Source organism: Paroedura picta, chromosome 2 (genome assembly GCF_049243985.1).
Source record: "Paroedura picta isolate Pp20150507F chromosome 2, Ppicta_v3.0, whole genome shotgun sequence".
Taxonomy (NCBI): domain Eukaryota; kingdom Metazoa; phylum Chordata; class Lepidosauria; order Squamata; family Gekkonidae; genus Paroedura; species Paroedura picta.
Window position 1 is genome coordinate 133,992,108 of NC_135370.1, and position 18,635 is coordinate 134,010,742.

The 18,635-nt window shown below is 48.2% G+C and overlaps 1 protein-coding gene and 1 long non-coding RNA gene across 3 annotated transcripts in view; both read right to left on the reverse strand.

Annotated features, from left to right (window-relative positions):
- Positions 1-10,190, reverse strand: part of DISP2 (dispatched RND transporter family member 2) — a 43,093-nt gene extending 32,903 nt beyond the window's left edge. The window contains exons 1-3 of one of the 2 annotated variants that reach the window (XM_077322905.1): positions 10,109-10,190; positions 9,546-9,754; positions 2,711-2,754 (exon numbers count right to left, since the gene is read on the reverse strand). The gene's annotated coding sequence lies outside the window, so the exon portion shown is untranslated. Of the gene's footprint in view, positions 1-2,710; positions 2,755-3,332; positions 3,430-9,545; positions 9,755-10,108 lie in introns of those variants that run through there. The other variant, XM_077322904.1, reaches the window with a different exon arrangement.
- Positions 10,191-16,224: 6,034 nt separating this feature from the next.
- LOC143828800 (uncharacterized) lies at positions 16,225-18,401 on the reverse strand. The gene is made up of 3 exons (XR_013227881.1): positions 18,219-18,401; positions 16,648-16,954; positions 16,225-16,594 (listed from the first exon to the last, which is right to left on the reverse strand). It is a non-coding gene; the product is annotated as an uncharacterized LOC143828800 (long non-coding RNA).
- Positions 18,402-18,635: the final 234 nt, after the last annotated feature.

An 18,635-nucleotide genomic window follows, 5' to 3' on the forward strand; every position in this document is an offset into this window, starting at 1 on the left:
ACCAATCAGGAGCTGCAAAGCGGCTCATGATTGGGCCCCTCCGAGTGCCACTCAGTGGCCAAGTGGCCAATTGGGAGGCGTGCATAGCATGCCTCCCTATTGGCCACTTGGCTCGCCCTGCACTCCTTGCCCAGATGCTTCGGAGGCGGGAAAGGAGAAGGGATGCCGCGTCGAAGACGCGGCGGCCCTGCTCCTTTCCCGCCGCCGAAGCATCGCCCTTCCCTTAGGAGGCCCCGCCCACCAACGGACCGCACCCGCCCGCCAACAACGGACATGGCCGCTCCCACGGCATGCCACACCGCTGCCTCGCCGCCTCGCTGCACCCTCACGACCCTCCAGTTCGGCTCCTGGTCCCGCCCCAATCGCCCGCTCACCAGCCACTCACTCCTGACCTACCTCTGCAGGCGGCGAGGACTCTGGTGCCGCCGGGCCCGCTGGCAGCGCCGCCGCCCCCTCTACCACCTCCGCCGCCTCTCCCACCAGCACAGACTCTGCCCCCGGATGCAAACTCTCTAGCAGCCGCGCCGCCGCGCCCTCCGCCACAGCCGGAGCCTCCCGCCCCTTACCCACCCAAAACAGCCCCGGACGGAGTCTCACTGGAACGCCGAGGTAGGCCCCCCCATGCCCCTACTCACAGGCCCGCCACCACCTCAACACACCGCCCACTTCCGACCTTGCCTCTGCTGACGGCCCTCCACAGCCCCGCTAAGCCCAACGCCCTGGCCCTGCTAGAGCCCGCTGTATTTAGCCTACAGTGGGCTTTTTTTTCTAGTATTGAATAAAATGGGACTTCCTTCTAAGCAAGGATTGCTTAGGGCTGCTCCCCACGAGCTGCCAATGTTGACTGATTCCAATTCCTGTGTTTTTAATCATAGCTTTTAGGAGTAGGTATTAATCCAGTTTCCATTACACTTCCAAACTTCTTCCTTTTGTGCACAGATCCTCAGATTTAGATATTTAGAGGTATTGTTAGGGGTACAGGCCCAAACCAAAAGTACCTGGTCAGCTTCTTTTCTTGAGAACATTTATGAAGTAGAATTTTTATACCAACATGAATGTTGCAAGCGTGTTCACATCCACCAAACTCTTTAGGAAATTGCTCAGTTGAATGTGCTTGAAGGAAGATGCTCAGAGAGATCACTAGCCCCTTAGTAGAAATCCTTTATAGAGACTGTGCATTGACACAATCCCTCTCTCACTCAGCCCCCCACCCCCCACCTTTTGATTGCGCTAACTGGTGACTGAGGAACCAGTTAGGTTCTGATTCAGGCATGTTTCTGCAAACTGAGAAGGCAGCTCATAATCTGTGGAGTGGCCAGAACTGGCTGGAAACTGTGCAAAGGTCAGATACAGACACCTGTACCTTCAGCAGCCACATAGAAGAGCGGCTGGAGAAGCAGCTTTCTTAAGCCTGCTGAAATCTCCTCTTTTGAACAAGAAGCCCAGGCCTGTTTGCCTCGGGTCATCCTCTCAAACGATTCTTCAGGGTGACTTCTCTCTGGCTGAGATTTAGATTGTAGCCTTTCTGTCTAGTCCAGCCGGTTGCAACCCTTTTACCATTGAGAAACCCCTGAAACATTCTTCAGGCTTCGAGAAACCCCAGAATTGGTGCGATCATGCCGAATACAGCTGGGAAAAAGAGAATGTCTCCATCTCCCAGCCAGTCCTTCCTGCTCCAACCCATGACTAGCAACATATCCCATACAAGAGCCTCCTGGTCTTTTCCAGAGTGGTCCTGCTGAGTCCTGTTCCTGAACATAAACCTCACTACCTTTGACTCAAGCTCAGATATTTCCATGCAGCTGTTTAATTATAACTTGAGTTAAGGGAAGTAGAGTGAGGAAGATACCAATAGGTTCTGTTGCAGAACTGTGTTTGGGGCTATTACTAATGATTTGCTATAGAATATTTCCTCTTAGGATCAAGGCAAGCTGAAACTGGATCCAGATGAGACAACTCATTTGAGGAGATGATGTTCTGGATGAGGTTTGCCTGACATTGGCTAATCAGACGAAAAGTAACCCATCTCTGAAGACAGAAAAGAAGGAGGGAGGTGGTACTTAGGAATGTTTTCTTATCCATATGTTTTCTTCCCTTGTAGACTCAGCTGATATAGCCATGCTGATCCATGCCTCTGCCACTCCTGGACTAATTTACGGAAACATCATCTCCAGGGGCTACCCGTGGAAAACATCTCAGAAGCTTCAACTAGAACAGAACCTGATAACTCACTGGTACACTGGGATCTGTTGTGGGAATATTATTAAAACAGCTGCATTGCATGCTTCTGGGCTCAAGTCAAGGTCCTGGTGCTTATTTTGAAGTCATTTATAGCCATAGATGGACCAATTTGCTAACTTTGTTTGGGGCAGCAGTTCTTTGGGTCAGCTTCACTGCAGAAGGTCTGCTGTGTTAATGTCTGCATCAGTAGCAGACAGCAAAATCTCGTGGCAGTTACCCAAGCATGCCTGCTCTGCAGAGACCCCAAGTTCCATGCCCCTACACTCCCTTGGACTTTAAGCACAACATTATTCAACAAATCAGTCAGACTGTTTCAACAGCCACAATCTGAAGAATTTGCAATTGGCCCATTGAATAATCGGCAGAATGGACCTAGCTGTAAGCATACACATAGCAAGCAAAGGAAGGCATAATAAGCCTACAAAATTAAGTCTGACAACATCAAAATGAAACTCCTCCAATTTCTTACCAGAATCCATAGTGGTGTGTTACAACAGAGACAGTCACACAAACCTGAAAATAGGGAATAAATGAATCTGTTACAGTGCAGACGCAGTTGAAGTTAATAGATGACATGCCCTGGTTTCTCTCATAGTTTAATACAAGTTGTCATGAATTTCAGTCTTCTTATGCCCTAAGCTGTGCTTAAAGATAGAAACTGTGATGAAAAGCACACAGGAACAGAGTACCAAAGTCCTGAAACTACTTAATGAGAAGTACCAACTACTGCTCTCATATAATCATCCAAATGGGCTTGGCCACAGAGAAAATGTTCCATATTGGTTACAGGCACATAACAGAATTAAGCTGTCTAAGCAGAAGCTGAGATCATTTTGCCATAGGTGTGTGGTCCCCCCCCCCCCAAAGAATGCTCGTTTCCCTCCCAAGAACACGAGTTATTTTGAATTCTCTAGAAGTATTGTAAAATGTCTACGGCTTTCTTAAAGAAACAAGCAAAAAAGAATGTGTGAGTTACGCAGTGAAATCCTAAATAGAAATGCACTCTTCCGAGCAACTGTGCTTTGGATTTCACTGCACACCCCCCTAATATTGTCAGTTATGTACCTGTAGGGCACTGAATTTATACTCACAAAGGAAAGGCCACCGATCCAGCAGAAGGCAGTTCTCGGAGAAGATAATAGGGTTGCTGGGGGTTTTATAGAACAACACAGTAGGAAATAGTTCAACCACACCCAGAGAGTATATTTGGGAAAGGTGGAGTCACTAGGAGAAAGGAAAGGAGTGGCACAGACAGGCGCAGAACGGTCTTCCTTAGGGAGAGGAAGCAGACTAACCAAAGCAAATGGGTAAAAAAGGGAAGGAAAACAGCGGGCATCAAAAGAGGTGCTGCAAATAGTAGTCTACAACGTGACTATCAGGGCTGGATTTAGAAGAGTTGATTTGTTTATATGTTACTTTTTACTCCCCGAAGGAGTCTCAAAGCGGGTTACAATCCCCTTCCCTTCCACAACAGACATCCTGTGAAGGAGGTGGGGCTGAGAGAGCTCTGAATGAATTGTGACTGGCCCAAGGTCACCCACCTGGCTGCATGTGGAGGAGGAGTGGGGAATCACTCTCCAGATTCCAGAATCACTCTCTTAACCCCTATTCCACACTGGCTCTCTACTCGCAAGCAGTCAAGACACGTGCTTAAGGACTGGTGTTAGGAGTTCCTAGAGGATACTTATACAAAAATACATCCAATACATCCAAATGTATTCATAAATACATTTATTTATTCAGAGAGTTTCTGACCTGCGTTTCTCTGTGACCAGACTCATGACAGGTTACAATGACAAGATAGAGAGAGTTCAGCATATCATAAAGTGGTCCATGAGGTATATTACCCCACAGCCAAACTGCAGAAGGGCTGCCGGCGGTGGCGGGTGAGAGGAGCATTTGCAGCAGTGGTGCGCAGAGTGGAGCGTTGTCGTGCGTGGGTCTGACGAGTGGATGGGAGACGTAGACGGTGCTGGAAGGGCTCAGCTGGCAAGGTGGGATGTGGTGGCGGCAGGTGGCAGTGCAGGGCTGCTGTGGTCAAGCAGCGCGGGGAGGCTGGGAGCAGGAGGGAGTGGGTGCATGGCCGCTGGCTCTGTGGCTGGGGCAGCCGTGCAGCCATGGAAGTGGCGCCCTCTGTGGCCAGGAGCTGTCTGGCGGCGAGGGAATGATTGCAGCTCGTGAGCGGCTCGTGGAGGTGGGCGCTCTAGGGGCCGGCCTAATCCGGACACACCAAGCTTTGCTAGGCATGTCCGGATTGGCCCGCGGAAGTGGTGGACGGACAGGGACTGTTGACCCAGACCGCAGGATGTGGACCCGGACAGCGCCTTCCAGGTTGCTGTTTCTAAATTATAAAGAGAAACAATGGTAATGATTTAAATAGTCTTAGGCCAGAACAATAATAAAACACAAATCTTTAAACCGCTCAGTGGGAGCGGTAGAAATAAAGCCGTAAGGGCCCTTGAGGTGGGTCCTGTCCGGGATGGGGAAGGGTGACCATTGGCCCCTTCCCCCTGGATTAACAACCGGAGGGCCCAATCGCCAGGCACAAAGCACCTGGCAATTGGGCCCTCCGGTTGTCAGTCCGCCGCCAAGGGGCCAATCAGCCCCTTGGCCCTGACAGACAAGTCGGCATGTGCTTTGCGCCTGCCAATCCACCCCCACCACATTGCCCGCCCTGACCGCTGCCATTACCCTGCAGGCAAGCAAGGTATGCGGCAGTCAGGGTGACCCTCCCAGGCTGTCCCTTTGCCGCAATGGATGCTCTGGACCCGGCCGGGAGCCAGCCGAGCCTGTCGGGCTTCCTGCGCGGCAAAGGAACAGTCCGGCTGCAGCACAGCCGCGGCGGGGTTGTCCATTTGCCACGCTGGAAGCTCCAGACCTGGCCTGGAGCCTGCCGGGCCTGTCTGCCTTCTTGCATCCGAAAGGGACAGCCCGGCCACGGCACAGCTGCGATGGGGCTGTCCCTTTGCCGCGCTAGAAGCTCTGGACCCGGCCTGGAGCCTGCTGGCCCGTCGGGTTTCCTGCGCTGCGCTGGCCCCCGCTGCCTTCTCCCCAACCCTCCACATGCCCATTTTTAAAAATGGGCTTTGTTCCTAGAATTATAATCTGAGTGGAGGAACAATCCCTTATTAGTAAAACTAGGGCTGCCATAGAACTCACCTTCTGGTGATGTTATGCCCTCCAGGGAACTGATTTTTGTAATCTGGAGACCGGTTAGGGTTACCAACCTCCAGGTGGCACCTGTGGCTCTCCCTCTATCATATCTGATCTCCAGACAAACAAGATCAGTTCCCCTGGAGAAAATGGCTGCTTTGGAGGGTGGACTCCATGCAGTTACATCTGCTGAGATTCCTTCCCACCCGTAATCCTGCCTTCCCTGGCTGCACCCCCAAAGTCTCCAGGTATTTCCCAACCCAGAACTGGCTAATCTTAAGATCAGTTGTAATGCCTGCCGAGAGAACTGCGGGCCCCACTTGGCGGTTGGCCTCTCTATGAGGTCATGTGCAATTCATAGTAATAGACTCAACCCAGAAAGGCAAACCAGCCACTTCCCTTCTGATTAACATTTTAAATAATCATGCAGAGAGCAATTTTATCAGGTTTTTTTGAGCTGTGTGTGAACAAGGGGAAAGGAGGAAGGGACCTGGCAAATGACAGTCCCCTTCAAGCTATCCAAATGGCACCGCCTTGCTTAAAAGCCCATTTGTATTGATTAAATGCAAGTGCATAATTGCTTATCTGTAAAGATTAATGCAGGAGTGGAATGAGTCAAGAGCTCCTGCCAGCCCCAGGGATCGAGTGCAGTGTTTTCAGTGTGTAATGGGTGAGATGTAATGAGCCACTGGATTAAACACGTTCATTTATTAATGCCTGCCAGTATGTGTGGTGGGTCGGGCACTTTGTGCTCAGATCCTGCTGAGAACTTGGCTTTGAACAATGCAGTTGCATTTGGCGTTGCCAAGCTGTAACCCAGAAAACTAGGTTTTTACTTCTCATGTAAACAGTGCAGCATGAAATGGTGTGTCTTCTATGTTTCACTCCTGTCCCTTCTTCCCTTTCTTAGGCCAATACTTCCCTTGGCAAAGTAGGCAGTGGGGGAGGGTGGAGTCTCCACGAGTTGCAGGAGTTGCACCATGTCCTGCATCATTTACTGCCTTTTCTTGTGTGCAGCATGGCAACTTTTTATCATGTTTCAGTTCCTGCCCCTTCCCCCAAAGGTACCCTGAGCAGCCTCCCGGGATTCCTCCTCTGTATTTTGTTCTCACAAACCCCTGTGGAGCAAGGTAGGGCGACATTTCAGTACTGACCTAAGGTCATTTTGTGAATTTCATGGGCATAGCAGTCTAAGCAGTATACCATGCTGGTATGTTCCTCATAGACCAACATGGGGTTACGGAGTCTGGGTGGCATGCATACACTGTTGTTTTTCATAAAGAATGAAACATTACAGTGCGGACTAAAATGAAAAATTCAAGGAGGGTCATACACATTTGCCTGTAGAGTTGTGTAGAGGCAGTCTTAACCAATGGGAAACAGGATCAGCTGCTCCAGGACCCAATCCACCAATGGCTTGCCCCCAACACTTGCACTGGTCCTGTCTAGGACTTGGGCCATCTCCTTATGGCACCAGCCACTCACACTTGCTGTGTTGGGGCTTAAGCAGCCAACTCAGTGGTGGCTACTTGTGCTTGCTTTGGCCTCCAGTGATGTCTATCACCTGCCCACCCTTGACTGGTCCCAGGGGAGTGCTAAGGGTGGCAGCAGGGAACCCCAGAAGGGACCAGGACTTCTTGGCCCCCCTCCTAGTCTTTTGGCCAGGGCATCCCTGGAGATAGGGTTTCCAAATTCCCTTTGGCTAATGATGTGGGCTAGGGTGTAGGGTTGCTCAGACATATTGGGAAGTTTCTGGAGAGTTGTGGATAACAGAGACCTCAATAGGATACAATTCCATGGACTCCAACCTTCCAATTTCAGGTGAACTGACTCTGTAGTCTGGAGATGAACTGTAATACTGGGAGATCCCTAGGCCACACCTGGAGGTTGGCATCACCCCTGATGTTAGGTCACATTTCTTGAGAGGGCAGCCCTATCAGATATTTGTTTGTCATCATACAACTCATCCAGTAAGACTCACAGAAGACTGGGTTCGTAATAAAAAAGATTCTCTTCCAGGGATCCCCAACCTTTTTGAGCCTACTGGCACCTTTGGAAAGTTGAGATGGGGAGGGGAGCACCATCCCACAGGGACTGCTGTAGGAGATGGAACATACCAACAACAAAATGGAAGACCTCCCTCCTCATATCCCCTGGGAAGAAGGCAATCCTGAAGTGGGGAGGCTGGAACCACGCCAACTCAGTCCTTCTTATCCTCCAATGGAAAACCCTTTCATTTGTATGAGGGCAGCCCACAATAAGCCCTGCCTTACAATGGTCCTGCTCATTTTGTGAAAAGCTCAGCAGGCAGCAAGGGAGGCATGGGAGGGTGCCATGGTACCCATGGGTACATGCTGGGGGAGCCCAGCTTTATTCAATAACAAGTGCAAGAAGTAAAATGAGTCATCTGATGCAACAGAACAGCAAAGTCAGCATAACTGGCCGTTTAGTGAAACGTTACTGCAGAGTTACTTTGACATCTTCAAATAGATCACAAACTGGTTTCCTATATCACAGGATCAGTCTGGAAGACCCTTGGTGCCTGGTGGGTAGTTTTAGCTGTGAAAAGAGTTGAAGGTTTGCAGATGTGAACATGGAATTGGGACATGGAATTGGGGCCACTGTGGGTGGGCAGATAGTTGTGAATTTCCAGCATTCTGCAGGGGGTTGGACTGGATGACCCAGGAGGTCTCTTCCAACTCTATGATTCCGAGCAGATTCTCTTGCCATTCCAATTAACCGCCCAACCACCTCCATTTTTCATTATGCTCAGTGGAGCTTCTTCAATGAGCATTCTTAGTGGCTTCTAATACAATTTTACTCTTTGAGAGCTGAATATGGAGCATGAAGATTTCCCTGTTCCAGTTTCTAGGCTTCAGGCTCCATAACATGAGGGTCCCCCATATAATTCTACAAGAGGCATTCCATGCTGTACCAGAGAGAGTTCATTTTCTAAGACAGTGACTGCCACTCAAATGTTTTTGTGTGTAATTTTTCTATAAATACTGTTAAAAATATAATTTGCTACCTAATGGTCTGGGAACACAAGTTCCATCAATCAATTCCAGGGCAGTGCAGGGAAGAGAGGCACTAACCAAGTTCTCGACCGACCATGGCAGCCCATACTGGGTCCCATTGGATCACGCACAGTTAGGGATGCCACCTCTAATTGGTTTAAGTAAACTTTTGTGAATTAGTTAGACCATTTTTAATTGGTGGGGGAAATGTAAATTGGTAGGGCAGAAATGATTCTATTGTATTTGTTATTCTTCTGCTCCTCTTGGATGGTCAAAGCCCAAGGTTACACTCAGACTGACTGCATGTTACATATTTTAAGAAGTTTTTAATCTATTTTGCCAGGATTGTTGCATGGGTCTTAGTGGGCTATGGTCCTTACTTTTATTTCTGTGTGAACAGATGATTACAAGAAGGGAACCACCTCTTATTTCCCTTCCTCTTTTATTTCCATTTTACCTTGCCTGAAAGCCCCATTGCCTTTTCCTATTCCTTCCTTTCTACCAGCCAATTTATCTTTACCTACCTGCATTGTCTTCTCTGTTGCCATTAATCATTGCTGATTGCCGCTACTGGCAGCCAAACCAGGCCTAGTGGAAAACTGTGAGGACTTACAAAGGGCTACTTCACCTTCTCCTGTATACCCTGGCAATATTGTTGTGATTGCTTAGCAACAGCCATTGGGGGCTTTCATTTCTTAAAAATCCAGGTGCTGATTCTGTTATTTGGGGATTTTAAAGTCCCCAATTCTTTTTACAAAGATTTTAGATTTTTATGTAAAACTGGATTTTTTAATAGGTTTGTAGAAAAATCTGTTTTATCTGTTCATGGCTCCAATCCCTGGGGTTAAACCTTCACAGATTTTACATATCACATCATTAGAGATTTGCATGAAATGGCTCACACAATAAAACAAACAAACAAACAAACAAACAAAAATAATTAAAAATCATTACAATTAACAATAATTTACAACTGGCCAATAACTCAAAAGTATAAAACCACATAAAATCTTTAAACTACATTTAAAAAATCTACCGACAAGGATTCTCGCCCCTTATGTGGAACATCCACATTAGGGGCGAGAATCCTTGTTCCCTGCCCCCTTCCTCCTCCCCCCAACCCCCTCTCCTTACCTGGTGGCAGGCCGTGCTGGGCTGGCCCCGCCCCCGCCTATCTCCTGAGGCTGGCCCCGCACTCTGGAGGGTGGGAGCAGCCTTGGAAGACTGGTGGGAGTGGCGGCAGAGCAGCGAATGCGCCTCAGTACTCTGGCCCCACTGCCCATGTACTGGTGCAGTCTCTGGGGGCGGGACTACGGATGTCAGGGGCTACGCCAGTAGATGTTCTGCATCAATAACATGAAAGCACATAAAAATCCAGAGTACAAAACATTTTCAAACATGTTGGCAGATGTAGAAAAAAGATTCTTTATAGACTTGATTTGACATATTTGACTACTTGATCGCCCCTCCCAATCTCACCCCCAATTTATTGATGATTCCCATTCATCAGTCACTGCTGGTTGGCTTCTCGCCCATCATAGCCCATGCACATGCAAGCACAACCAGCTTTCAAGCATGCATGTTCTCTCTTGCAGCCTGATGGCGCTGCTGCATAGGCATATTTGTTTGCTTTGCAATCAGATTTTAAATGATCACAAACGCCTTGGAAAATGAATTAGGCTTACAGTAGATCCTACCTTTTGCTGTTCCTGTTAAACGTGTCAATTATACCTGCTGATGGGAGTAACTTGGTAGGGTTTTCAGGTGTATGCAATTTTGCAAAGGACCATGGGAATGTTAATTTTCAACTGTGTTGGTTATTTGGCTTATTAACCCCCTCTGTGCCACTTGTTAAAGACACCTTGTGTGAGATTGTGGTAGTCATCAGGCATGCTTTGCACTTCATACCTAGACTTTATAGATATATTTGACATGCAAAGCTTGACCGCACCTTGCTTGCACAGTTTTTCAGGCGTCTTGTAAAGTCTTGTTAGTCTTCTTTCTTCAGCCTTGAGCAACCAGGCCAGCCAAAGTGACAGGATGTGTTGTTTAGAGTTAGAATGAGGTTTAGAAAGGTTGGTCTTCTGCCAAACAAGCTCTCAGCCCAAAGAACAATGCCACACAGCTGATTCAATGCCCAGAAAAAATCCCATTGTGAAAATAGTGCCTATCAGGGCATGCTCAGGGCAGTGTTGTATCATACCTTTAGACAGCCCACAGAGTGTCCAGTGAAGTCACGGTTTGGCCTAACGTTTATATAAACAGGCCATGCCCTGTAAACTCTGAATATGGCTGCCAACCTCCAAGTGCAACCTGGGGATCTCCTGGAATCCCGAGATATCCTGGCTACACAGACCAGTCCTTCTGTAGAAGATGGCTGCTTCAGAGGGCGGACTCCGTGGCCCCTCTGTGGCCTCTGCTTTCAAATCTCCAGGAATTTCCCAACCTGGAGCTCAGATTTGACATTCAATGAAATCTGTTTCCTCTTTTTTTTCTGGCAAAACTTTGCAAAAGAAGCTCTGACGCTTAAGCTTTCCTTTAAAGTAAATAAGAAAGACATGGATTCTCACACCAGATTGACTTCTGTGGTGTATGCCGGTATTCAGTGTATATATTCATTAATGTCTTGTTGAATTACGTAGATATAGAGATGCCAAATTTTTAAAAGTAAAACTTTTAATTAATATCGTGACTGTTAATCTCATTCTACATCTGGAACAAATAAATAAATCTCAATACCTGTCTTAGCTGTTTATGAGAGAACTCAGTTACCTGGTAGCACAAGGATTTAGTGGTTGATACCTTGCTTTAATTCAGTCAAGGAGGTGACTCCATGTGGGTGTGGAAAGCAATGCTCCCTCCCAGGTGGTCTGAGTAACCTCCACAACCTGGCACCATTCTGCTCCAATCCTTGTTGCTTGTTTAGTGACTTCTGCACTAGCAGTGGCAAAAATCATTTGTAAATTTACCTTTAAAATGATTGATTGGGTTGGTGCACACATACAATTGATAACTGAGCAAGTGCCAAAGTGGGGGAAATGTGGGCATGTGCAGGTCCCTGAACAGTAATCTGTTGTGCATGCGCAGAATAAGGCACCAGAGATGTGCTAGTGCAGCCAGCAAACCATGCAGCTCCTGCATAGTTACAAATTGTCTTATGTGCACTTGAGGAAATTTGCTGTACAAACAATTCAGTCTGGTGATCAAGGCACCACATTCCTAACAATCAAACATGGCTAAGTCCAAGGGTTGAACTCACTCATTGGCCAGCCAAGTTCATTCTGAGCCCTTGCCTACAACCACTGCACACCACAGGAAGGCCTGCTACTTAGGCCTGTTACTGCAGGTCTTGCCCAGAGCCCTGGCTGGGCCCGGTTCAGAGCCTCTCGTGCAGCCACTGCAGCCAGTGGTGTGCCCGGCTTCCTTTTGGGGGGAGAGAAGGAACAGCTTGACTGCCTGCTCTGCATCTGTCACTGTCAACATGCCCTGACTCAGCCAACCCTCCGGGCAGCCGCCCAACCAATGGCAGCCGCTGCCATAGGTGCAAGAGGCAGGCTGGTGCACATGGGCCGCCCTCCCCTGCCACCCCCGCTGCTGCCAGCAGATCCATCACTCCGCAGCTCTCGGACTTTGACGGATGCCAGAGCTGTGCAATATCATAAATGTCACATTACTCACTCTCCCCTGGCAAGCTTTGTGTCTGTGGCTTGTTGCTCATTCCTTGCTCGTGAGTCACCTGCCAAACCACTGGCTTCTGGCCACTTCCTGGCTGTCTGTTGAAAAGAGATCATTGGCGTTGTCTGTCATCCTGTCCTTGTGGTGTTTCCTCTGGCCTCACCTTCAGTTAACTCTTTACTATCACGTTTAATACAATGGGGAGTCAAGGGTCTGCATTTCTCAGCATCTATAGACCCAGAGGGGAAATGGGACATTTCCCACTCTCTCCATTCTTTCGCTTCTTTACAAACTTTACGGGAAGATTTTGGGATTGAGATCGAACCCAAAAGGGAATGGAGCTACTGGAACCCCCGTGTTCCTATTTAGGATTGCAGTGAAGTCTCCCCTCCCCCACGAAAGAAGACATTTGCTTCCGCATCACAAAAGACAGACACCAGACCAACAGGTGTAGTTAAATCAACTCTATTGAATAATGATCCACGCGCGTAGCTGTATTGGTCTGAAGCAATAGAACAAAGAGTCCAGTAGGGCCTTTAAGACCAACAGAATTTTATTCAAGGGCTGTGATTTTGTGTGCATGCCCACTTCATCAGATACAGTAAAAGAGAATATCCTCAGAGAGAGAGGGAGAGAGAGAGAGAGAGAGAGAGAGAGAGAGAGAGAGAGAGAGAGAGAGAGAGAGTCTGTTTGTGTTTGTGTGTGTGTGTGTGTGGGGGGGTTAATTGCCAGGATGGGCTAGCTAATGTCAAGATGCATAAATGATGGTGCGATCACATCTTGACTCTAGCTAGGCCTTCCTGGATATTAACCCCCCCACACACACACACACAAACACACACACCCTACCTATGAGGATATTCTGTTTTACCATATCTGATGAAGTGGGCTTGCACACAAAGTTTATCCCTGGAATAGAACTGTGTGGGCCTTAAAGGAGATACTAGACTCAAACTGCCATTCTCATTCTCAAAGGGTTGTTGTGAGTCCCCATTAGGTGAAAGGTGAGGTACAAATGACTTAAATCAATTCATTCCCTATTCAAAGATTAAAAAGAAAAATTACAGACCCATCTCAACTAACCTGACTATGGAAATCAGGTCAGAGGGCTGCCCAGCCCCTTTCTTGAGTCACAATGCAGCCAAGCCCCCTCCCCGACCTCACAATAACCCCCGCCCACCAGGCCATCAGAGCTCCCCTATAAAAAGGCCACCCTTTCGGCCTCCCCTCTGCCCAGGGTTTAAGATGATAGTGCAGGCTGAGAGCTGGCTGCCCAAATTGGAGCCGAGAAGGAATTTTTTCCTGAGATCCGGCCCACGTTGGCCTGGACTCAGGTTTTTCGCCTTCTCTGCACTGTCCTCATTGGTCAGGGGCCCCGAATTGAGGGCAACTAGCCAATGACTTAAAAGGTGGGCCTAAAACAAATCTAAAACTAGTCCAATAAAATGACATAAATTTAAGCATATTCCAGTGGTCTTGTGTCTTTCTTACTGTGTGGTGCTGTCTATTTTCTTATGTGTTGAGGATTGGGGTGGGTTTGGGGAAGAAGGCATGGGTTGGGAAGGGAAGGGGAGGGGAGGGGAGGGTCCTCCGCAGGGAATAGGACCACGGAGTCAACCCTCTAAAACAGCCATTTTCTAAAGGAGAACAGACCTCGGTCGTCTGGATATGAGTTGTAACAGCAGAATTTCTTCAGGTACCACCAAAGAGAAGAATCAACTGTATGGCAGTCTAGTAAACGTCTGGCTAAATTTTCAAAACCATTTCCTGTGTGTTTATTGTCTCAGACCAAATCAATGTCAACCCGAAAACAGTTTTTTTTCCTCTCATTTTCAGAAATTAGGGGGCCTTCATCAGTGGCTCACTCCCAACCCTCTGAATATTGGCAGATTAATAATCCATAGTGGAATTCTAACATTGAGGGCCATTTCGCACGGGGATCTTTGTTGCAAATTGGTCACTGAATGAAAAATCGCCATTTAAAATAGTGGAATTCTTCGTTTTGCACACCTGGCTTTGTAGTGGAATCAGTTGCGTTTTTTAGCGTTTCCCACAGGCTTCCGGTCTCGGCAGAAATCGCTAGAAAGGAAGCGCTATTGCCAAGCTCGTCCCGCCCCTGGCCGTCAAGCAGCCAATGGGCAGCCGTTAGCATGCTCCCAAACAGCCGCTTTCCCTTTAAGAAAGGTTTTTTAAAAAAAACAGACCCATAGCAACGAATCTAGGTAGATTCGTTGCTACGGAGAGACCCATCCAGCTGCCTAATGTGAGCTGTCGTTTGATTGTATGATTGTTTGCAGGCTGCCTCGAGTGATAAAAAAAAATCCCCCCCCCCTTCTCACGGGCTCGATTTTCGGCTGAATTTATGTGTAAAAAATAAAGGGACTTTATTTCAGCAAACGGGCTTTTAAGTGGTTTGTGCTTAGTGACTAAAGGTGAAGGACTGAAGCCAGGGAAGCCTCTAAACAGAAAGAGGCTCGCCGGTGCGTTTATCCCCGCTCGCTCCGAGAAAAAAAAATGAGGACAGTGCAGAGAAGGCGAAAAACCTGAGCCCAGGCCAACGTGGGCCGGATCTCAGGAAAAAATTCCTTCTCGGCTCCAATTTGGGCAGCCAGCTCTCAGCCTGCACTATCATCTTAAACCCTGGGCAGAGGGGAGGCCGAAAGGGTGGCCTTTTTATAGGGGAGCTCTGATGGCCTGGTGGGCGGGGGTTATTGTGAGGTCGGGGAGGGGGCTTGGCTGCATTGTGACTCAAGAAAGGGGTTGGGCAGCCCTCTGATCTTATTGGATTGGGGTGGGGTTGGGGAAGAAGGCAATGGGTTGGGAAGGGGAGGGGAGGATCCTCCGCAGGGAATAGGACCACGGAGTCAACCCTCTAAAACAGCCATTTTCTAAAGGAGAACAGACCTCGGTCGTCTGGATATGAGTTGTAACAGCAGAATTTCTTCAGGTACCACCAAAGAGAAGAATCAACTGTATGGCAGTCCAATAAAGTTCTGGTTATTATAAAATGTTCAAAACTTTTTCCTGTGTCTATATTGTCTCAGTCCAAATCAAAATTAAACCAAAGAAATGAAAAGTGGTGCTTTGCCAAAATGAGGTCCCGGATTTTTACTCTTTCTCAGAAATCAAAGGCCCAGCATAGCAGCCAAGATCTGACAAGATCCAGGTCTGGCCAAGTCAATGCATCCTACTGTTTGCTTGCTTGCTTGTTTGTTTGTTGGGTCCATTTCCAGGTGTAAACTGCACGGAGCTTTTATTCCAATCCTAGATCAATTCAGTCCCTGCCATCTACACAGAATGTGATTTCCATTTGGATTCTGGGTGATTTAAATTTTCCTTCTGCAGCAAGAAGGATTGTTCCAGAGTGACCCTACCTTTATTGTGCGATATCTTAGAGTGCTTTTAACCCTCAATATTTTTCAAATCTGGATTGGGAAAGCAAACTCTGTGGTAGACAACCTCTGATAGGCCACACCTGCTCATGTGACAAGCTTGCCTTAAAGGAGAAGACCCCTAATTTCTCTCAACTTCTGTCGGTCCTTTTTCGATCCTCTCCCCCCCCCCTCCAAGAAAAGAAAGAGGCTCCCAGCTTGGCTCCTCTCCCCCTCCCCCTTCAAGAAAAGAAAGAGGCTTCACTCTCCCCCCCCTTCTGAACTACCCTAACCACGTACAGAACACATTCCTGTTTCAATTGGGGGAGGGGGGGGAGAGGAAGACCGGAGTTCAAAGTGATCTGGATTCAACAGGATTGACAATGGAATAAACAAAGTGCAGACTCTGCCCTTGATAAATATATGCTGTTCTCTATACCTGGAAATGTCTATGGCAACCAAGGGCCAGTCACAATCTCTCGGTTGCACCTAACTCATAGGGTCGTTGTGAGGTTCAAATGGAGGGGAGGAGAACAACAGAAGCTGCTTTGGGTCCCCATTAGGTGAAAGGTGAGGTACAAATGACTTAAATAAATTCATTCCTTATTCAAAGATTAAAAAGGCGTTCAAAACAAGTAATTCTACTCAAGAGTAGTGCTACAATCAATAAATTAGAATGTTACTCAGTTTTTAAAAATCTAATATTTCCCCAGGTGAGAAGATGAAAGGGGGGGAGCCCAATTCTCTCCCCCCCCCCCCCCCCGTGCTGTTTTACAGGCCTTTTATAATGTGTGCCGTTTTACAGGCCCTTAATAACGTTGGCAGGCTTGACCACTGACAGATCCTGGGCTAGTGTGAATATCGAGTGGCTGTAAACAATGAGTAGCGTGCTCCTCTTCTTGGCAAGGTCTGTAATAGCGTTTGCCTCAAGATAACCTCGAGGTGAGTGATGTCCAACTCCCAATCATCCATGCCAGTAGTCTCAAAAGGCTCGAATTTTGGGGTGGACAGCATTGCAGATTTCGTTAGTGGATGTGTAGGAGGCAGATAGTTTTGACTAATCACCCGGCCCTTTTGGCTTAAGGCACCGCAGTGGTTTCAGCTATTGCTGGGCCAGGTCTCTCTCTGGGATGGCACCTCAGCCCATCAAATCTGCTCTAGCTGGGCCCGGTCTCTCTCTGGGATGGCACCTCAGCCAATCAGATTCGCTCTAGCTGGGCCCGGTCTCTCTCTAGGATGGCACCTCATCCAATCAGATCTGCACTGGCTGGGCCCATTCTCCCCATGGGAGGGCACTTCACCATTCAGATTCAGTCTGGCTGGTCCAGGTCTCTCTCTCTCTGGGTTGGCACCTCAGCCAAAGACAGCAGTTCCCTGTGGATGGTGGAACAAGAATGGCGATCCCATCCTCTTTGCCAACGTTAAGTCTGCAGCTTCAGTAGACTACAAGGTCTTCGAAAACACGGCTCTTGATTGAATCCAAGCACCAACCAAACACTGAAGAGGAAACACAGGAATGGATGAAATTATACACAGGTTGGCTAAACCCCATAAGAACCTGACTGGTCCTCAAAGGGCCCAGTTCATTGGTCCATAAGTCTCCAGTTGGTTGCTTAACAATGCTTTATTTGCATCGAGGCCCATGTTAGCAGAACTTGGATTGCATATGTAACATCTCTGGGCTTTGTGATAAATATTGCTGCATTACAAACTAAGTAACACGAGGAATGTCTTTGCTTTTGCAGCAGTCACATCTTGCCAAGCCATGAATGTTGCTGTCACTTGAAACCCCCCACATGAGACAGTGTAAACCCAGCAACCCCATCTTTACCCATTTCTGATGAGTGTCTGGAGAACTGGGGGAGGGGAATTAGGGTTGCTCCACTGATGGGGAGGCTTGTCAGATACAGGTGGGGAACTCCTGGAGATTTGGGGATAGATCAGGGGAGGGCAGGGACCTCATTGGGACACAATGGCAGAGAGAGAGCCCACCCTCCAGGGCATCCATTTTCTCCAGGGGAACGGACTTTGTCATCCTGGTAAAGTGGATGTGTGATCGGGTGTAGGAGATGTCGGGCCTGCATTTGCAAGAAAGATGGGGGAAAGATTGTAAAAGGGCTCAGACAAGCCAGCCTGGACTTGGGGACCACTCTGGCTCCCCCTCCCCTACCTGTCAATCAGTTGGCAGCATTGCAGCCTCTTCTCAGCCTGTGCTGACATGGTCCGGGAGCCCACCCCACTGATGGCTCTTGGTGGCTACAGAGAAGGATGAGGCAGCTTCCGATCTCCCTCCCTTCCGGCAGGCTACCAGCCTCCTGGCAGTGGCTGGGGTTCTCTCAGAATTACCACTGAGTACCAGGCAGTGGAGATCAGTTTGCCTGGGGCAAAAGGCCTCTTTGGGAGGTGGACTCCATGGCTTTACACCCCACTGAAATCCATTTCCATCCTGAAATCCCACCACCATCTGGCTCCACCCCTCAAATCTCTGGGTATTTCACAATCCACAGCAGACCACTCTATGCCTTGCTCCCTCAAGAAACCACAGATGTAAACCAATCCACCCGTAAATAGCTGAATAAAGAGTTTCCAAACCTGCCCATCTGGAGATTTTGAGTCATATGACATTGAATTTGCTCCATGATTGACGAGATCCGCTGTTATAAAGGATGAGGTTTCTGATTTGTTGTATACAGATACCTGTCCTTGATAAATATACCTGGAAATCTCTATGGCAATCAAGGGCCAGTCACAATCCACCTACCTCATAGGGTCGTTGTGAGGATCAAATGGAGGGGAAGAGAACAACAGAAGCTGCTTTGAGTCCCCATTAGGTGAAAGGTGAGGTACAAATGACTTAAATCAATTCATTCCCTATTCAAAGATTAAAAAGAAAAATTACACACCCATCTCAACTAACCTGACTATGGAAATCAGGTCAGAGGGCTGCCCAGCCCCTTTCTTGAGTCACAATGCAGCCAAGCCCCCTCCCCGACCTCACAATAACCCCCGCCCACCAGGCCATCAGAGCTCCCCTATAAAAAGGCCACCCTTTCGGCCTCCCCTCTGCCCAGGGTTTAAGATGATAGTGCAGGCTGAGAGCTGGCTGCCCAAATTGGAGCCGAGAAGGAATTTTTTCCTGAGATCCGGCCCACGTTGGCCTGGGCTCAGGTTTTTCGCC